This window comes from Esox lucius, chromosome 22 (genome assembly GCF_011004845.1).
Source record: "Esox lucius isolate fEsoLuc1 chromosome 22, fEsoLuc1.pri, whole genome shotgun sequence".
Classification (NCBI taxonomy): Eukaryota; Metazoa; Chordata; class Actinopteri; order Esociformes; family Esocidae; genus Esox; species Esox lucius.
The window spans coordinates 15,255,036-15,277,159 of record NC_047590.1 but is presented as its reverse complement, the minus strand read 5'-3'; the positions used below and the strand labels follow the sequence as shown (position 1 = coordinate 15,277,159).

The 22,124-nt window shown below is 39.4% G+C and overlaps 1 protein-coding gene across 5 annotated transcripts in view; it reads left to right on the top strand.

Annotated features, from left to right (window-relative positions):
* The first annotated feature begins 7,025 nt into the window (after positions 1-7,025).
* LOC105019746 (PTB domain-containing engulfment adapter protein 1) overlaps positions 7,026-22,124 on the top strand; it is a 34,576-nt gene continuing 19,477 nt past the window's right edge. For 3 of the 5 annotated variants that reach the window (XM_010886143.3, XM_010886141.3, XM_020042079.1), the window contains exon 1: positions 7,026-7,131. The gene's annotated coding sequence lies outside the window, so the exon portion shown is untranslated. The remainder of the gene's footprint in view (positions 7,132-22,124) is intronic. The other 2 variants (XM_010886142.4, XM_010886144.5) reach the window with 2 other exon arrangements.

The window sequence follows — 22,124 nt, the reverse complement described above, 5'->3', positions numbered from 1 at the left end:
CCATAGTTAAATTCCATAACATGCCAATTAGATGTGATACCCATTTCACGTGTTCGCACATACATAAGTTCTTGCATAATTTTTTTTAGTTATTTCTTAGTTATTGCCTTGATAATAGAAAATATGAGCTAGGCATCATGTATGACAGTTTCCAAAGTGAGATATGAGCTACAAAATGACCAGATCTTGCCATGAGCTAGGAGACGTATCTTGTATGTACATATAGGGCTTATATGTGGATATAAAGAAGCAATACAGGAGACCTATATGGCCTGTATATGCACATATATGCACCTCAATTTTGCCTATATGTGGCATATACACGCATATATGCAGCATATATATTATCATATATGTGCATATATGCTGTATATATGCAGCATATATGTGCATATAGACTGCATATAGGTTACATATATGCGCATATATCCTCATATAGGTTCTTTCCATGTGGGCGCATGTATGTGTCTTAGAGCTTGCCGCCACCTGTAGCTCAATGAGAACCACACAATGACTGTATCCTCTACTTTCCAGCATTGCTTGAAATAAGAACATTCAGTTTAAAACCTGAATAAAAAAAACATATACCATGAAAAACCAACTTGGCCTTGGTTTTTAATAACATTATGTATGTTTCAGAGATTCTAATTAATATTAATATGTTATGTTACATGATAATTACCAGTGCAATAGCAGTCAAATAATATGTTACACATTTACTAATATGCATTAATAAACAGAAATACATTCCTAAATGTGTTGTTTGTTAAGTGTTTGCAAAACGTAAAACATATATGTAGAATAATATATATGTTATACATGTTTATATAAACTTTTTTGATATACTTCCTCCAGGATACATGGTAGTGCTAAAATGTATTTTATGTGTTTTTGTTCACTGAAAGCTGCTTTCGAATCTTAAAAAGCAATCATTCCAAATGGCCAATTTATTTTTTATTTTTCTCCAATTCATGTTATACTGGTACAGTTCAGCTTGTGTCCAGTAGTTCTAAAATAATTAAGAGAGTTAATTCTGGTTTACATAGCTATGGTAGAATGTACCGTGCATAGAGCAATTTCATGTTTTCTCCAAAATTAACCCATGTGTCACGGTTTAAGAGGCAGGACACAGGTGCAGAGTTCAAGGGAAACATCCTTTTAATGTTCTTCTTTATAAACTTGAACAGAAAACAAAAGGAAAGGCAAAGTTCTTCTTTAATGGACAAGGAGGTGAGGTATATGAAATACAAAGTCCAAAGAAAAAGATTCCTCCTATTTAATCAATCATTATTACTGCCTTTCACTCTTTTCCAAAGAGAAACAGGGTGAGAGGGAAGCATATAAATGCGGTAAAGCTGTGCTTACCAACCAGAGGCACTGGACCCAGAGGGTATTTGGCCAATCCACAGGGTGTATTTCAGAAGACTCATGAGACTGCAGGCCTAATGGTAAAATTTACATGAGGGGGTACTTCAGGCATACTCCTAAAATAACATGTCTGAATTAAAAAAGAAATTGTAATAACTTACTTCAGCTCATAACTGTAAAGATGATGGACAAAACGGTGTCATGCCGATAAGGTATGGAGTGGCATGATGGCTGCTCTGGCCAAGCATTTAATGTAAAAATAACAAGTAGCATTTGTGGACATTAACTTTAGCAATATGAATGAATCTGAAATGCAAGAACGGACCCAAAATATTTTCCGGAATCACACCTTTCTTGCTCAACCGCGCATCCATTTGTGTATCCCAGACATACGTATACTATTATATGCCTTGTCTATGACACTGGGCTGAAGAAAGAGATGCCAACAGGGTGGAAAAAGTTTTCCTTTTAATCAAAAAAAAACTTTACAGCAGAGCAGTTATCATAGCTTGTAATAGTATGCCTTTGTATAAAAGTGAACATGTAATGGAATTGCACTTTTATATCAGTATTAATATTTCATTGTGTGTGTGTGTGTGTGTGTGTGTATAAGGTCCAACTATACGCATGGGGACCAAATGTCCCTACGAGTATAGTAAAATCAGAAAGAAATTGACTCATGGGGACCTTTTGCCGGTCCCCATGAGGCAAAAGTCAATTTCCGGCTCAGGGTTTAGGATTAGGGCCAAATTTACAATTCATTTTAGAGTTAGAATTGTGGTTTCTTTAAGGTCCAGGCGTTGTTGGTTAAGTTTAGGGTTATGGTTAGGCATTACATCTAGGTAAATGTTACTTTATTGAGGTTAAGATTAGGGTTAGATTAGGGTTAGGTTAAGGTTAGGGTTAGGTTTAGGATTAAGATTAGGGCAAGAGAGAATGCAATTTATATTTTCTGGTCCCCATGAAGATAGCCATACAAACTTGTGTGTGTATGTGTGTGGGTGGCTGTGTGGCCTAGAACTTGCTTGCACCATCCATCCTTAGTATTCCAATCCCACATACCATCTAGCTTCCTCTAATCCTAAACGCGGTAGCCACAGGCTTCCCTGTGGAAACGTGTAGCGAGCGTGATGAATAGGACTGAGTCCCTATCGCTCCTCCTCGCCACTGCTTCCTAATGGTATCATTATCATTGTAATGTAATGCGATTTGTAGATGCCATGACGGCTAGCATCCTCAGCCGAGAATGAATGAATTGCTATTTGCAGACGATGGAGCTAGTCGCAACAGTAAATTGTGTAATAGGTCTTGGATTTCAGTAAGTACAGTACACATCTCTCTTTTATGTGACCTTTCCCTTCTGGAGTTTAAATCAAACATCTGAACAGTAAAACAATATTTAGTTTGAAAGCGTTTTACTTTATTGTACAGGTAGATTTTATTATTTATTAAACTCCCTTTCAGCCACATGATCTCAAATGTATTAAAAATACTATCAGGAAATAATACTCTATTTATGTTTGACAGATATATTTTATTGTGATAGAAATAGTTGGATCTACACAAACAGATGGTCGGGAATGCACTTTATGTACTGTATCTAAACACAGGACCACTTTTGAGGTCAGTAAAGTATTTGAGCAACATTGATTTTTAAATGTATTCTTTTGAGGTGATCATACACCCACTGAGCACAGTCTGACAAATGGTGTGTTCAGTAACGAGCAGTGCATTTAGAATATATTATCAATAGGATAGTATATTACAGACCAATAAACATAGATTAGATGCCTCTCATTTGCTAATTTCAGTAATGCGGATCAGATTGCGTTTTGATGAACAGAAAGTGGGAAAATTTGGTTGCTTAGTGACTATTATAGGCTAGCTGAAACCTGTCTCAATATGAATGCATTTCAGAAGCTTTCATAACTAGGCCTTCTACACAAACTCTCTCGAATGATTACAGAAACATTGAACACAGAAAATGAAGGTCTCTTGCTGTTTGGGCACTCTTGAAAGGCACTGTGAAGCGTAAGTATAAGAAGTACATGTAGGCATGGCTATAAAATATGTCGGAAGGGTGTTATCCTGTCAATCGTAAATACTGAATTATATTCAGAAATGGTCGAAAACAGTCGAGATTTGCAGGTTGGAAAGTTGAAAATCCTGACCTACATGACCTTTGTATGATGGACTGGTATTATTTGCTACCCATTTACAAGCTTGATTATGGATTTTGCATTTGCTAAGACACTTTCTTGTCCACATACACTGTAATGTAATGTTAATTGACCAAAATGACTTTGTTTGGACAGTCTTTAAACTTCTCTTTTTTTGAGTGGATTCTACTAATTACTCTTTCCTTAGAGGACAAAGGCAACACTGCCAGAAAGAAAAAGCTTGTTAGGCTGTTTTGCTAAGCAGTATTCGGGCTTCAACATACCTTATCGTCTGAAAATCAGGCCAAATCAGTGGGCTTCCTACTGTCAGAAGGAATGAGCATGTTTGTTGTGACGTCTGGGTAAACAAACTTGAGAATATTGGAGGGTAATTACGGGACTTGTGTTTATATGTGTTTGCGGATGCATGCATTTGTGTGTTTCTGTGTTTGCTAGCTTCAACAGCATCTGGGTGAGAGCAAGCAACGCTAAGTGTGCACAACAGGCATTATGAGTTGGTTAAGCAAATTAGAAAAACCAATCAGCCTGTATGAAAACACAGAATGGCCACTCTCAGACAGGTGATTTAAGTGATCTCAATGTTGATAATGAGAACTTTGAAGTCACCAAAGGCATAAATTAAACTGCACGATCCATGAATAGAAACCCATAAAGATTATGAGAGGTCTGTTTCCTCCAAACAGTAAGTGAACTCTCTAAATACAGGAAAATATTTTTGTTTCTAGGTAGATGTTTTTGGTCCCAGAAACAACAATTTTGGGCTCCATGTGGAACCAACCATGGAAAAACAGAACCCTGTGTTCTATCTGCAACAAAATGGTCACTCCAAGTGTTCCCCCACAGAGGCCGCTAAAGGGGGCTTCAACAGCAGGGCTGTGCCATGGTACACCAGGAATATCACGGTTCTGTTTGGATTTCCATTTACCCCCAGCTATCCAAGTGCTGTTGAGCATTTAGGCTGACTTCTGCATCGAGGGGCAACTGGATTTTTGTACAAGAAACTAAAAGTTATTTTTAAAATGCAGATATGTTAGCTGAGCTGGAGATCCATCACAGTGTGAAAAAATAAAGCCACTTTAAGAAATAATAACACCACGACAAATAAATTTGGTTCAGGTTGCAAAATTATCCAGTGGTTTGACGTAGTTGTGCTGGAACGCGTAACAGAAATATTGAATTGTGGGACGCTGGCATTGACATCACGAACAGCGATATTGAAAGCAACTCTGAACTACTGATTAGAATAGTAATATATATATATATTTGATTGTTATTAGCCTATGTGCTGTTATTTATAAGCTATATTGTATATATGACACCTCTACCAGTCAGTTTACAGGTGTATGTTGTTAAAAAGGAGCCAGTTGAGGTGGTTCGGGCATCTGGTAAGGATGCCCCCAGGACGTCTCCCTAGGGAGGTGTTCCAGGCACGTCCAGCTGGGAGGAGACCTCGGGGTAGGCCCAGGACTAGGTGGAGAGATTATATTTCGACACTGGCCTGGGAACGCCTCGGGATACCCCAGTCAGAGCTGGCAAATGTGGCTCTGGAAAGGGAAGTTTGGGGTCTCCTGCTGGAGCTGCTGCCCTCGTGACCCGATACTGGATAAGCGGATGAAGATGAGATGTTGTTAAAACACAGTAAATACACTTTCAGATCAATACTTTATTGGACATCATTGATAAAACGAAAGAAGAATGTTCTGACGAACATAAATTTATCTAGCTAGCTTTCCATCTTGGAATATGTAGCTAGCTTTGTACATACCACAACTTACATAAAATTGTCACTAGCACTTTTCCCTACAAATTGAACCTAACCCCATTCTCCAATTTCAAGGTAGTGGAAACACATACATGGCTCAACTCGCCGTACCAATATAGCACAGCACAGCACACAAGGATAGAAATGGAAAGCAGTCAAAAGAAACCCTTGACAACTATCTTTCTAAGAATGTAATGAATCATAATATTTGTGTGCATTAGTTCAATTGTCATCCCATAACTACATTTGCCATGATCTAAGTCATGCCATAACAAGGCCTTAGCACTGATATAATTTAGGTGTAGTTTTAATGGCATGAACATGTAGCGAATATCGACTCTTCAGACTGAACATTTGAATTCCAGCAGGTATTTTACCAAAACACTTTTTCTTAACAGTGTTTTCCAGCTTTTGAATAACGACAACGATTCAGTTTATTTCGAGCCACTTTGAGCATAATGGATCCTTTAAAAAAATAGGATACTATATTGTCAATGTCTTTCCAGAATTCCATTGTATTTAATATAGGCACTACACTCCTCCTGTTGTGTTCGGCGATGTGGGTCGAGCCCTTCCATTCGTTATGTGGGGGTATGTACGTATGTGCAGCTCACTTTCTATTCTTTGTCTGATGGAGATTCTAACGATGATGCATCCACACAGTCAGCCATTGATGTGAATGGGGAGCCATTTCAGCCAGGCTCAAATTGCCATGAAAATTGCCGTCATCAGTTGTTTCTCTACAATGACAGGAACTGGGATGATCTGCTGTACAATGGGCAGTTATCCGGACATAATCAATAGTCAGACTGCATAGGAAAGGACACAGCACGATAGACACGGCTATTTCGGTGCTTTCAAAAGCGTTTCAGTAATTTTCCTGCTGCACTCCATAACACCGCCCACTGAGTTGTATGATTGATGGGCCCGCGCAAAATCCCAATCCCAAGATGTTCAAAATGAATCCGAGACATGAAACCGGGACGTTCATTGACAAAAGGAGGCCAGCCTTGTTCAGCCAGAGTACATTTTCTTATCAAGAAGCCTAGCTATAGCTCAAGGGGCGGTTTATCACAATGCTCGGCGCTTTGCCCCCATGTTTATCTCCCGAGCTGAAGTAGTCGGTTATAAATGAGTGAATCAAGAAAAGAGACAACATAAAGAAATTAGCTTCTCAATTCCCCAACTGTCACCTCAACTGTCATGCGGGCTCTCTTGCTCGCTCATCGCTACTCTGTCCCAGTTTTCAATTGTGACTGCTTTGAAAAGCGTGTATATTTAGATATTTATACTCCTATTCCCAATATAGTTAATGCGTTCATTGATAGGCCTATACGCTACTCTAACTAGAGCAAAGCAAAAACTGAAGCACTTATATTTCTAAACATGAAGAGTCTATTTTGCTAATATGCACCTCCTATGATAAACATCACAGGGGATTTACTGTCTTACAATTACATTATAAAAACAACGTTTTCGAGATAGAAGACTTCTCGGATGAAAATGTTGTCATGTTTAAAATCACAAAAGTGTTGGTTTGGATAAGGCTGACACTTTCTCATTTTATTGTTCTTCGTTGCAATGCAGACGCAGGCGGACAGAGAAATAAATAAAAAATTTTGGCTGCTGTAGACATGTTTCTGAAAACCTAGTTCATGCCAGCGATCAGCTTTTTACATACTTTGTTCTACGTCACTTAACTTTTCAAGAAGCGGTGCGCGCGGCTCGCGGTATTGGATACGCTACAGAGCAGTGGATAAACGAGAGGGAGTGGACACGAGGAGACCATACGGAACACCAACACATCTTTCACTGCGGACGGTAGGTTAATAATTCATAATTTACTCTAGCCTTATATGGCAGAATGTATACTCCTTCTGGTTGCTTTTAAGTTTTCATATGTAAATATTTTGTTAGTTAGGGACTATGATTATTTTCTTACGTTGAGTAGTTAGTTATAGAGGTGATTGCCAGGTCGGCTGTTTTTGACACCGCTAAGCAAATCCTACCGCGGCTATGTTTGACAGTGATATTTCATAATGGATTTTTGGAGTAGGCTGCTCCGTTACATATTTCTCATCTCATATTTAGAAAATGTTGTACTTCGACTGCATGAATTCAGCCCTGCGTTTTTGCGCTCCACAGGAACTGTTTATGCAGGTGTTTTGAAATGACTTTTTGACTAAACTGCCATTAGGAAGCAACTAACCACAAGGTGGGATGGAGTTTACTTGGCAGAGTTCAAGAAAATAAACTTCGTCCTGTGCGTAGACTATGTAGAAAGTCGTAAAATAAAGGTTGCACATTATGTTTTGTGCTGTTTGATGAACAGTGTACAACACAAAGCAAGCAAAATGTGACTGTTCATGATTTGGTCGACTGGATCAGGGTGGAGCCATTTGTTTGTACATAATTCTATTTATAAAAGGTAGTTAGTATTATATATTTTTAATCCATTACCCTTATTTTACCATATAAGTTGACAGTGACCTGGGAGATGGGTTAACAGGCTTGCTCAGGGACAGAATTACATATGTTTTGATTTGCTTGCTCAGGGATTCGATCTAACAACCTTTTACTTACTGGTCAGATGCTACAGTAGGCTAGCTGCTGCCATCCCTAATAACATTAATTGTGCTGTCATCCTATAATAGCAAATGTGCTTGGGGTATCAACTTGAATAACATGTTCCCATAAAAGTATCCACCCAATGAGAATTGCTTCTTTAAGCACAAAATGCTTTAGGTTTAATAGCAGAAGTAAGACCAGTTAAAAGGAAAAAGATAAAAATAGGAAATGAAATCAAGTTTCACGTCTCCGGGCATGGAGGTTTGTAGCTCTGGGCTGTGATAGTGGATAACCGCAACAGCTATGCACTATTAGACAAGCGCTGCTTCTTGAATTTCAAAGCCGACTACATTAAATGCCATTGATCTAAATCTAAAGCTGTTCAGTCCGTACTATTTTCAAAGCTGACTTTGTTGTTGTTATACATTGATAAGTTGGGGTCAGCTGGGGATAGGGCTTCCTTATACACTCCGCATGTACAAGCCTTGTCCTTTCTAGTTCTTGCATTGTAATCGGCAACTGGGTCAGGCGAAGCTCTGCTAAGTGGTCAACAATCTATGGCCAATTGACCAGATGATTAGGCTGGAAAGAGTATTGAGAGGAATCACAGGAGGGTCATGGAAGGGCACACACTGTAGCTGAACACTACAAAATGTATTTACAGATATTGTGTGCTTTTAATTGCATTTCCTTTCTTTCAACGAGGAATCAGTGTTCGGCTTTGTCTTGTGCTGACAATGACACTTAATGGTTTCCTGTTCCTTCAGGTTTTAATCACTAGCGGTCTTCTACGGCTCAAGTGATCCCACGGGGGTTGCCAGGGTAATCCCTGCCGCTGCTCGGTTAGCGCCTCACTGTCAAATTAAACCCCTCGTTTACTTTGCAGTCTCTTCTGACCGCGGGGACCTCCGTCCACCTCCGTTCCCTAACTAACACCCTTTGATGTGGATTTAAGGGGTTGTAGTGACCTTTTGCCAGAGGGTCTTGCTACCACCTGCAGGGCATCTGATGCTGCTGGATCTATGCGCTACCCTTTAGCAGAAAGAGCATCACTGTGTCTCTGTCTGATGGCAGCAGGTCTACCTGGCTGTCAGAACACATTGATTCCTCAAAGCAAGAGGAAGATTAAGAGCCCTGTGAATCCACCCAGTGTATCCATAGTAATACCCGCTGGCTTTGATTCCAGGCTTTTACTTTACAGAGTTCATTTTGGCTTTCCATGTTGACATAGACATTGTAAAATGGTAACTGGATGCTTATTCCGAAATTCATAAAAAAAAACAAAAAAAAACATGTTTTTTTTATGCGTGATGTTCAATTTGACAATTTAGTCACTAACAGATACTCTTATCCTTAGTGACTTCCAGTAGTTAGTAAGTATATTTTGGTACTGGCCTTGATAGGATTCTAACCTACAACCCTGGCACTGCGAGTGCCATCCTCTACTAACATTACTTAGCTACACCACGTAGCTCCTCGTTTGTGCTGTGTTTTTGTCATTCTCGTTAGCAGTGTAGCAGTTTAATTGACTTAGCTTGACTAAGTGTTAGTTCATAGCTGACATTTATTACAGGCCGTGGCCTAGTTTGGCGATCAATGCTCTATAATTAAGATGCTTAGGCTAATTAACTGGTCATATCAACTGATTGGGGACTAGTTCTGAAATAAATGATATTATGGGAGTAATTCTCAATTGTCTTCTGCCTGGCCAGAAGTCTACTTTATGGGCACCCGTGTTAAATTACTTTTTCAGCCAGTCTTTTTGTCTTTCAGTCAAGAAAAAATAAATATCTCTTTGCATACATGCTATTATTGTATTCTTTCTGCTGCGTACCTAGTTTTGTTACACAGTCAGAAGCACTATTAAATCAATGAATATTATATTTGAAGAGAAATTATTCTTCTCGCTTTGTGACATCATTGACTCCTGGTTATATTGATTGATTCTACTGCTATGTGAGTGGCTGTTTTTCTAAAGTCTGGAGAGCAACATGATTTGGAATATAGATTATAGGCCCTTTTTCATCTCAATTTTCCACTTGATGGAAAGCTTTATTGATTTAAAAAAACAAGCTGCACAAAGTGATGGGCAGTCTTTCATTTTAATTTGTTATGAATTGACTCTTTAATGGATTTAAAAAAAAAAACATATCTACTGCCTTCAGAATCATTCTTTATTGAAACCTCTGAAATATTTGTGAAAATGGTCAATTCAAACCATTTTTATATGGTCTGTGGTTCAAACGTCTACACACTCGATTGCCTAATTAAAGGAATCAAAAAGTACTTCAAAACGAATCAAATGAAACTGTTATGAAGTCCCCCAAAGGTCCTTTCAGGTTCAAATTCATTGCCTTCAAAACAAATTACAACAAACAAAGGCAGAAACTCGATAAAGTGCTTGAACCCTTTTGCCCAGTATTGTCCCTTCTTTTTGGAAATAATGTCATGAAAATAATGAAAATGTTCACCACCCGTGCATGGATGCAATTTGATCTCACTTTTCCAATTAGCTTAGACAGCTATTTTGGGTTTCCCAGAGAGAGCTTTAAAATGTGTTTGAATCCCTTTTGAATTCCACAGTTGGCCGACTTCACTGTCATGCACTTCATTGTCCGCGATACATATTGAATGATGTGCTTTCAAACTCAAGAGTGTAGAAGTCATGCAAGGAGGAACAGTATGTGCAGTCTACACGTGCTTCTTAGGATGTCTGAGCTTTCCTGCTCACATTTAACCTTTTAATACATTCTATCAGTCATCATAGAGAAGCTATGCTATGTTAATGTTTAATATCCGAGATACAAACAGACGCTACAGTCTGACAGACAATACTCACTTTTTGTTGTTAAGATATCATGGGAGCAATATGTGTTCTACAGCTGTATCAGTGATCAAGTCAAATCAAATCTGTCTTAATTTAAAGGGAATTAAATAATCTTTAGAGTAAATCAATTGTTTTCAAGCACCACTCAGTGTAATGTTTTATTTAATCCACATGGTACAGTGTGTTCTTGTATACTTCTCTATCGTCCTTCTCTCCTGAGACAGAAACACATGAATAAACTCCCGGTTTTGGTTTGACCGGTGTCTTTGCAATTTGACACAAAAATGACTTATAGAAATAATTGAATTCGTTTTGAATTAGTGAAATGTTGAAAAACCTAAATTCAACGTTGCAATGTTATACTGGCAGTTTCCTTTTGTTTAAGGTTGTTGTTAAGAATAACAATATTCAACATGCAATTTTATTTCTTAGTGAGCATACTGATTCTGTCTTCTCACCTATATTTTTCTACCAAACAGGCCATATTGTTAGTCTAAAAGCACAAAGTTTACACTCCACATCATCCGAATGAATGCTGCTCCAGGTTTTCCCTGCATCATGATGAATGCCCAGTTCTTCCTTCGATGCACACTCTTCTCTGTGCAATAGATGCTAAAGATAAAAGCCAAGAATGACTTTAGGTGGAGATACAGGCAGCAAGATGGATGACAGAGCCCTAAGGATCACTGCTCTAGGGCACTCAGGAAAAGAACAAACGAAGTTCAAACCTTGAGCTGTGCCGGGTGACTGTGATGTGACTAGTATTCCAAAAAGGAACTTTAAGCGACCAGAGATGACTCCAAACTACTGTGTTTTCATCCAGTGTCACAGCATTCTCCAGGGGGGCTTTCAGCAGGATTTTTTTGAAAACTTCTCAGTAGAAATATGCAATGTGGAACCAACATGTGTCTCTAAAATTTAGAGTTGATGTTGCATCAACTCGGTTAATGCAACATTCAAGAGCGTTTTGCAGCTGAACTTGGCCCAGTTAGTGGCTAATCAGTTTTGGACCCTAGTGGTTTAATATACAGTAGAAACTCAGCCGGGGGCGCTCATAAAATACCAGTTAATTTGACTGTAGTTTCTCTTTGAAGGACATATGACAATTTCGAAATGCTGGACTTCGAAGGGGAAATCTACTGTGGTTCATCCATTTTTAATTCTTATATGAGAAAATATTAACGCATAATGGTCTCAAATTGAACTCACTTGTTGCAACCATCAGAACCAAAAATATAATCTGTTGTCATGTAGCTGTTTGCAGACAAAGTAAATTTACATGAACATTAAAGCCTGGAAAGCACGGTTAGAGCAATCATTTTCATGTCATGATGTTTGCTACATGCATCTATATTTCTGTTTATGAATTTGAGAGTGGTTCTGTATATTCAGCCACATCTCTTGGCTTTTAACCAGAACAGGGTTGGGTAAAATCTTGTTATTGTTTCACCAGTGGATTGGTGCTTTAGGATCAGCCTGTGAAAATGACCTTAGACCAGACTATACTGATTGGATTCTGCTTTCCCTAAGGCGAGAGGGAGGCTTAAGGTCGGGATTCAGGTAAAGAGATGTGATTTTGGATCAGTACAATGGGTTCTTCTCTCTCTGAAGAGAGATAGTCCAGAATGTTTCTCATGATTTTTATGGTCACATTCCCTCATGACACAGCCACATATTCTCCAGTCCATCAACCTACTCAGACCTCTGTTTGCTTTGTGCTATTGGGTGGGGCCCAGTGCTTCACAATGCTCGTTTTGGACTGGGTGGTATGCGTTTTGCTCAATTTCCTGCCTTGTTGGGGAAACAGGAACTGATTTCCGGGGATGCTGCAGAAATAGAACTTGCATCAGATTTTCACCAGCCACGGATATTTCTTTATTCTAATATTTATATTTTACCCCTTTACCCATATTGACATAGTGGAACAATAAGATTTAAGTTCCTTGCTCAAGATCACATTGATTTCTTCCACCTCGTCGGCTCAGGGATTTGAACAACCTTTCAGTTACTGGCCCTCCGCTCTAACTGCGAGGCTGTGTAGCCCAATACGCCTTTCTTCCGCAGGATATGAAAACATCTCTTATCATGTTTTGTCTGTGTGCTTTCACCCAATGAATTTTCAACATCAATGGCTCACGCCAGGATATTGGATATCAGTGCTTTGTTAATGTTTCAAAAACTCATCACTTCTTGTAGTTGCTCTCGTGGCGTCTTTTCACCAAACGCCCATCGACAAGACCAGTGTACCCAAATGGCAAGCACGTGCGCCGCCAACTCCACCGTCAGATGTGCTGAAGGAAATTAAGTCTTTTTTTTCCGGTCCGGCTTAAGTACATTATGTCCACTGGAGAATACTGAACGCTGTCCAGAATGCGCCCCTCTCCTTTGATCTGTTGTCCATGTGTTCTGGCACTGAATCCCCAGAGTACTACGCCATTGTAGGACCTGGAATGTGTCTGATTGGCTCAGGGCCCTGGAAGCCCCGTCTACAGGACAAGCTGTGTGATTGTAGTGGTGATGGGCTTAGTTTAGGCCTGGTCTTTGTGTAGGAGCGAGATAGCAGGGGCTGGATGAGGGAGTGTTGCTCTATAGTTGGAACCTCGGCATCCATTTAGAGCTCAATGTCGCAGTCCCTCCGACCCTCTGTTGTTCTCTGTTGTGTTTCACCGTCGCTGATTGTAATGTGCACAGTGTGAGTGAATCGCGGTGGTGTGCCGTACTCGGGACCGGCCAGATGTGGATGCACCGTCTTGCTCTTTTGAATTGTTAGGTTTTCTTTTCTCCCCGCTAACCAGAGTGGCGAGTTTGTGTGATCGATATTTGGCCGGAACAGCAGTGCACTGCGCTACAAGGGACAGAATGAATGGAATGCTAAACCTGTGGCAGGAGAAGTCAACAAACGCTACCACACGTGTATTACCTACTCATAAAGATAAATTGTATCTTACCAGGGACATTTATTTTCTGATTTCTGAGTTTTGAGGGAAATGGACATCTACTGTGTGGAGAAATATTTGTGAGCCAAATTTGACCTCATATTGGTACCTCTTTGTCCTTTTTAATGTTCCTGTTGTATGGTACATCTAGTATTTTTTGTAAGCTTGTCTCCTTAAAGTGTATATATGAAAGGGAGCAGGGTTATCATTAAGGAAATTATGCATTTTGAGTAATAACCTTTTATGGAATCCGACCAAAAAGGACACATGATACAACAACAAATATATGTACTTATTATTCAAGGAATAACACCCCTCAAATAGACTGACCTGTTTTTGTAAACAAAGGCATGAGGTACTATTTACAATGCTTTGGAGTGGAAATATATAGGTCAGTCTCTACAAATCCAGCCTCTGACATGATCGCAAATCCTGTTTTGAATAGCTTACTTGTGATTTTTGTAATGTTTATGTGGCTTATGAATAAATTCATTCCTCATTCTGAGAGAAAGGGATCACAGAAAATCCAAGGTTCAGGTTTTAGCTAGGGTTGAGCTGGAATGTGCACATGAAGATATGGGTAGGTTTATGGTTAAGTTAGCGTTAGGGCTTGGGTTAGGGCTTAGCCAGGCTATAGACATGAAGCCAGGAAAGTAGTTCTGTACCAGAGGGTAAACCCATTTTCCACAGCCACTCTGTGTAAAAAAAAAAAAAAAGATTATATTTTTCTCTGCAGTCTGTCTGTAAATACATACTCAGCCTGCAGGTTTGAATGTTTGTTCTTTTCATCAGTATTCGCTCTCTTGAAGTCTATGCATCAACTTATCTGGACTGCTACTGCCATTGGTAATCAATCAGTTATGGCACAAAAATCTTGGCCTAACTTTTTTCATGCAGAAGTGTTCTAATATGTAAAATATGTGAAACTTGAAATATACGGTACCTTAATAATACATATTCATCTATTTAAAAAATTATGTTAGAAATACATTTACACATCATTCATTAAAATACTTTTTAAAATGCCCAAAAATATTTTATTTGACCTGTTTGGTATAGAAAAACGCATTCACTAATATATTTGAAATATTTTCCTTTGTATGGTGAATGATGATGTGTACCGTCCAGTATCATTAATTTAAGCGAAGTTGCTGTCCAGATTCATTATTCAGTCAAGCAGTGAACTGATATTTGATTGGAGGAGACTTGTGTTTTGGGAGAGTGTGAACCAGAGTGCTTCTGGTTGGCTGAGATGGTTTCCATGTGGGGGTGGGGGTGGGTGGAGTTGGTGGACTGGCTGCAGGTAGAGCGCCTGGCTGGGGAGCTTGGTTGGTACTGGCCAGGGGGGCTTTGAGGCCTTGGCTCTGACTTATCTCCCCAAGACAGAGTGCTGATGCGGGGGAGAGCAGGGAGCACCGCTGATACTAGCCGGGAACCACGCAGGGCGGCAGGTAGCTTCGGGCCAGTTACTGAGCGGTGGCTGGATGGAATCCCCAAGCCGACAAGGTGACAAAAGTATTGTTCAGACCTTGAGCAAGGTCGTCATCGTTAATGTCTGATTCCACGTCTCTGCCCCCTTTCTCCTTGGGTGCCTCATAGTTATTTTATGATTAACAGTAACGTCACAATGCATGTGGAGGTAGTCAGAATTGTGTAACTATTTAACCATTAAAATCATTGTTTTAAACCTGTCCATTTAATGTCATTTCATGGGGCATGTCTGCCTTGCTTCAAATAGCCTAGCCGTAATCCTGTCTTAAAAATGTGTGAACGATTTTATAAACACTTCCTCTTATGCCAGTAACCTGTATTATATTGTCTCATATTTTGTTGGTTTAAACTTTCTTGCATTGGCAAAGGCACAATTCTATTCACATTAGCAACCCTTCTTTTTACATTTCTAATGGATATTTCTGTCAAATGAAACCCAACAGATGTGTTTTGGAACATTCATGCAAAACATACTGCCCTGCGTGCATTGCTGTGCTTATAATTTAGATAGCAACATTTTAAGGGAAACAAATAAACCTGCTAAATAGGTTAATAAAAACACACTCCCCTCCACCATTTCCAAAAAAACAACCAAACCCAACCCTGCCCAACCCTCTACCTCAGTAAACTAATTTCTCCTACCCTGAAGTGGAAACTAATTTGGCTAATACCAAAAAGGAAATGCAACACTTTCTTGTCTTGGTAATATCAACGAATCATCACTTTCTAGGTATTTCTATCAGAGATGTTAAAGAAACAGCAATATTTCTTTTAATTTGGGAGCGACCACTCGTCTGCTTATAAAATGGCCACTTGTCTTCTAGTGGGCTGTCTCTGTTCGGTACTGTCTCTCATTGAACTACTGTACCTAAAAGGTCTTTTAGATCTGTCTGCCTGTCTCCATTTCACTTAACTCCTGGTAAAGAATGGTCAGAGCATAATGCATAGCTTTCCCCTTATCAAGCAGTCTCAACTTGATAAACGACATCCATGACAAATACAACAAACTGGTTGCTTGACAAAAACAACAGGCAACAGACTGTATATATCTGGATCTGATTCCCCTAATGTGGAATATGTGCTGCAAAACACCCTCAAAAAAGGAAAGATGAAGATAGATTCCAGGATTTTCTCTCTCCACAGCGCAATCCTTTTAACTTGCATCACTGCCTGATTGATGGAATGGACACATGCATCCGTTCTCACTGCTAAAAAGCGTGCTGTCCATTAAAAAGCATTACGGACTGGGGTGAAGCGTGTATACAACTATGACAAATGCCTAATGCATTTTCCATCATCATGCGCAGGTGAAGTTATGGGTATGTCACGAGAAGGGGAAAGGTACCCTTAGCCTTCCCCGTGTTTTCGGCTTTTCAATTTTTTCATGCAATGAACTGCAAAGGCTCCTCCTGTCAAAAGCCGATATAAATACCAACCCTGTTTCCACGTTACACAGCCTTCTCCCATGGGACACTGTGAACATATCAATTATGTGGATTAGCAGAGAGTTACTTTTTTTTGCCTTGTTCATGTCTCCCTTTTTTCTTCCCAGCTCTCCCCTCACTCACTCGTCCTGCCTGTTCTTCCCTTTCTGTCTCTCCCTCTCTCTCTGTCTTCCACCCTCTTCCTGTCTCTCCCTGTCTCAGTTCCCTCATCTCCCTCTCTCTCTGTCTTCCACCCTCTTCCTGTCTCTCCCTGTCTCAATTCCCTCATCTCCCTCTCTCCCCCTTCATCGTTCTCTTGTGTTTATCTCGGGGAAGCAGCATCCTGAGTCGCCGTGGTGGCACAGTGTTTGTTTTCTCTCCACTGCTTCATCTTTTTGTAGTTGCTAAAATGACTGTATGTTGCACGTAAACAGTCAGGAAGACATACTGTATTTTAAGCACCAGATTATCCGAAAATAACCCTTAGTGTGATTAAATCATTATCTTCTATACCCAGGTAAAGAAAGTAAATAATGAATCCTGTAATTGCAATCATTTAAACTTAAAGAAGTGAAAAACCTATTTTTTCCATTGGATGCATATGATACCTGCTGTGTAAGGGGAAATCATCGTGCCATTTCCTGATGTAAGACGGGGCTGATAGATAACTGGGTAGCATTCTCCTTTATTGTTTGGAATAAAAAAACAAAAACATTACACAAACAGGAACCAATTGTTTTGGTACCAACCAAGAATCTCAGCTGGGATTTCATGGGTGTTATTTGCCCTGGGAGGGAAAAGGAGAAAATACTGTACTCCATCAGCTCTGATAATGAAAACAGTGTAACAATGCATGTCTTTACAGCCTTTATATTCTGTTATCAAAACACCACGGCCCATACCAATATTACATGACTGGCACTACTTCACGTTATTATTGACAGACCAATATGGATGCAATTAATTCAATATAGAACCTAGTTTGTCAGCCATGAAAATGAATTCTCCCAATTAATTATTGGTGGAAATGTTCCAATCTTCTGTGCTGAAAAGGGATATATTATATTAATTCGCACTTACCTTGAGAAGATCCTTCATAATTATAATGGGCCTGATAATCAATATTCACTTTTTCTCTCCGCATGTGAAGGGACTGATCTTGTCCAGTTGTGGTTAAATGAGCCACAACAAGCTGGTTCCAGTTCTAGCCTGACTAATCCAAATCAATAATGTACACTTATCACAGAGCTTCTTTTCCCTGAACGTGTTATAAAGGTATTGAAGTGAAGTTAGCACTCATCTTTTTAGTTCCAGTTTGCACTTACCAATATGCTGTCCATATTCAGTGCCAATGGCCTGGATTGGGACTGTATTGTTTTGGAGAACGTGATTGTTTCTCACAGAACTACCTGCCTATTTCTTTGTTGACGGATCTATAAATACCCAGGGTGCCCTCTGGGTGGAGGGGGCGGTAGTTGAAGAGCCACCTAGCCGCTCAAGCGTTGCACGTTGCCTAGCACTTCACTAGTAAAACGCTGTTTTACTGTAATGACAATCAAGTATGTGCTACAATCATGCCAAGGTCAAGGAGCAAGATAGGTCAAATAGGAGTGTGATATTTTCTTTAATGCCATTGTATAGGAAACTAGGTACTCATTCACACTCACGGATCCGTCTCTTTCAGCTTTGAATGCTTCTCAGTCAGAAACTGAGGGTACAGTTTTATTCCGCAGGGCTTCCAAAAACATCAAAATAAACAATGTACCCTTACAGGCGTTTACGAAATTATGTAAAAAAAGGTACATTTTATTTTCCAGGGTACAATGTTTTTTTGTGTGCCCTCGATACATGCCACTAAATGTTACCTACTCAAAGTAATTAACGGCTTTGGCACTAGGGTTGTACCTTTAAAAGGTGCATTTGTACTGTTCATTATCATTTTATTAACCAGTATGATTTCCTTTTAGCTTATTGTGACTTGTAGGTGATGTTGCGAAATACTAAAACATTTACCAGGTTGTCCAGAAATGCTAAAATTGGACGGTAATAAGCAGGAAATCCTTTAACCAGAATGTCTTGAAAATCAATGCATTTTGTGAATGTTGTAGTAATAAAAAAACGTGTTTTTCTTGGCACTTAAGTAAAACTAGACTAAAAATTTGGCTGTAGGAGCAATAACCAGGCCTATGTTTAACCAGATAACCAGGCATATGCTAACTTCAACTATGGCATCTTTTGTTGCCGTTACACGTTCCTCATCAACCAAACACTTTTTCAGCATTTTCCAAAAGGAGGTTAGAAGAGGGCCACGTGTAAACCTTTAAATGCCTCTGTCTGCTGGTCAAGTTGACCTCTGATTGTCACTAACAAATGCAGTCGTGGGTGGCAACTCTGCAATTCACTCGAAAAGCCAAGGCACACTGGGAAATTATAGTTTTCGAGGCCTAGCTTTCTGTTAGTTCTTCCTGGCCACCCGTGAGTGGATGTGTTTACCTGTTTAGGTTGTCTTTTCAAGGCGTGTATCTGATCCTTACATGGAGCTAATGCCTTTTCCACTGTGGTGGTGCCCTACCAAGGTGAACATAAATATATTCATCCTTTGTATTTGTGGAACAAGGTTGTATCTGAGCTCACGTTTTAGCCATTTTGCAGATGCTATGGCTCTGAGGGATTTACAGTTTGTGAATTAATCTTCAGATAGCTGGATAAGACGACCACCACACAGTTGTAGTCAGTGCATTTCTCATTGTTGATTTCAAGCTCTTAGCCCTTGATTGCTTGTATTTTCATAGCCTCTGAGAGGACCCCTCTTAGGAAATCAATGCTTGACAGTAAAATATGGTCAAATTATTAAGTGTCTTGGATTGTGTTTGTGTTCCGTGGGTAAAAGTCCTTATCGTGCAAAAACAGCCATGAAGATTAGAGTGAAATTATTCAAAAGGGTTTAATTCTTAAACGGGCACCGGGAATCATTCAGTGAGATTTATGAACCTGCTTCATTATACTAGAGTGCTTTGTCTTGTCGCTACACAAGCGACGACGCACACACACACATACAACCACACACTGCTCCACAAAACCATTAGAATGACTAGCTCAAGACCTCTTGTTTGCTTTGAAATGTATTAAACTTTGAGAGAGGCCAACATCAGTCACAGGCTCAAATCAATTTCTTGTGGCTTCACTTTACATAGCCGGGCATAAAGGCATATGCCTCCCTAAAACAACAATAATACCCCTCTCCTCTCCCATGAAACCATTGCCACATAAAAAGTGTGGAAAACAAATAAAACAGGCCATAGGGAAAAGTGTATTCCTTGCCACTTCACGCCTCACACTCGAAACCAATCGGATTTGGATTTTCTGCATGAATAAAGTAAGACTGTGACCCATAGGGCCCTTGTCAAAAGTCTTGGACTATATAGGAGGTAGCATGTCATTTTGAAACAAAGTAAATTACATTCTAATTTGGCTAATGAAATATCCCAGTACCATTTGTTTGTTGAAGTGGCAATCTGCAGTTGCATTTTTGGACTTATACACGAACGATATAAACCAGGAATTCTTGAAGAGTTTAGCTTTTCAATAAATATCCTAATGCTTAGTTGAACACCATCGTAAACAATGCAAATGTAAAAAGACCCTCTACATCCTCAAACTATAATGTTGATGTCATGCGTGGTCATCCTTGCATCCACTGCTCTGTCTATGAATTTAAGATTTAAATTTCTACAGTCCCATCCTCAACTTGTTTATACTAAAACGGCTATGAGGGTCACTGATTGATTTGAATACAGATTTTACCTTCAGTTCTGAGAACATCCTTCTCTCTGAGAGCACTGTAGCCTTTATTAGTTGTAATAATGCAAACATCCACACATTTGTTTCCATTTAATTTCTGACTGATTTGAGTAGAGTAGATTTGTGTAGTTGGGGGTGAAACCAACTCTCTTTTCAGTAGAATTTTCACTTAGTTATGCATTGGTTTGACCTATTAAGTGTAATTAATTCACACAATGGTGGTGAAAACATGCGTCTATTGTGAATTTGTGAACTTGTTCTGTCACTGGTTTTCCTAATGATGTACTGTATATCATGAGGTATCACGCGCCACACAACATATCAGTTTCCGGCTTTAACAACATCGTTTTCAGCCTGTCTTGATTTGTGTTATAGATTTGGCTTATTTTTTATTTCTTACTTATATCTTGTAATTCTTGGTGTGTTGGATGGCCAATTATTTTAAACCCTATTGGTGGGCATGGCAGCCACTATACATTGAAAGCCTCAGTCACACTGGCCCTCTTTCTGTGAGCACAGACTGAACTCAGACTGCACCAACACTACACCAAATTTAAATTACCTGTTCAGTGAAGAGATCTGACCTATGGGTCTCCATAATGAAAGACAATTTAAAAACCAGATTGGCTCCTAAAACAAGTCACTTTTCTTTCTCGTAACTTTAAATGGCTTGATTCTCTGGTATTTTCCATTTAGATTTTCCTGTGGAGTTTCCTGAGCTACTTTGAGACGCCGGTGCATGATTTTAATGGATCCATATAAACTTAAATAGTGTTTGATTGTCAGTGTATGATTGACATGCTGAATTGATGTAGATGATTTATGAGGTTGCCAGTTTATATGCGTGTAATGATAGTCCTTAAATACTTTCAGTGTACAACAGCTGTCTTTTTCATGAAACGAGCCTCTACAATTTGACTTGTATTCTTGGCTATATATCCACATTGTTTTCATTGTGGATGTATAGTATAATGAATTTCTGGTTATGAACACTTTACTAAGCAAAATGGTCAGTTTTTTTAATCGTCACTATACTGGTTTTCGAAAATGGTGTTTGTGTCCATTGTTTCATGCATTAATTCTGGCCCGTGTTGCCTGAATCACCCTGTTACAGTGACCTTAATTCTGCTTCTCAGACACTGTACGATTATGACCAGACCAAAGAAAAGCTGCTTATTCTTGACTGATACAGCACATCAAGCAGACATTATTGTTCAATATGTCTGTATTTTTTTGTGAAAAACCAGAATGGGGCCACACTTGTGAACAAAAGTCTAGGTGTTATCACCAGCCAATTAAATGGTCATGTTAACTAATGCTGTATTGTCGCTCATCTCATTGTATAGGCTGGTACTACGCTAACATTACCAGATGGCAGAGATTAAATCCTGTAACAACCCGACGACTCAATCCCACATCGAAGCCCCTAATCTAAAAGTTTTCCGTTCAAGGGCCACATTGGGATTTTAAAATCCAACTGAGGGCCACATATTTCTTTGTTTTGGGACAAATGTATTTGTCAAAAATCTATTTGTGAGTCAGGAAAGGGCAGTTATGAAACCATGTATAGGTCAATAATAAATTCTACGTATTTCGGATATAGTTTCAAACGTCTGAAGAGTGGTCTAGAGTGGTGAAGAGTGTTTTTAAATAACCACAAAACATTTATTTTATACTCAAGCCTTAGTTTGCCTGCCCCTGCTTTAAGCCTTACCCCCATGTACTTGTGGAGATCGGAAGTTATTTGAACGTTATAAGTAATATGGT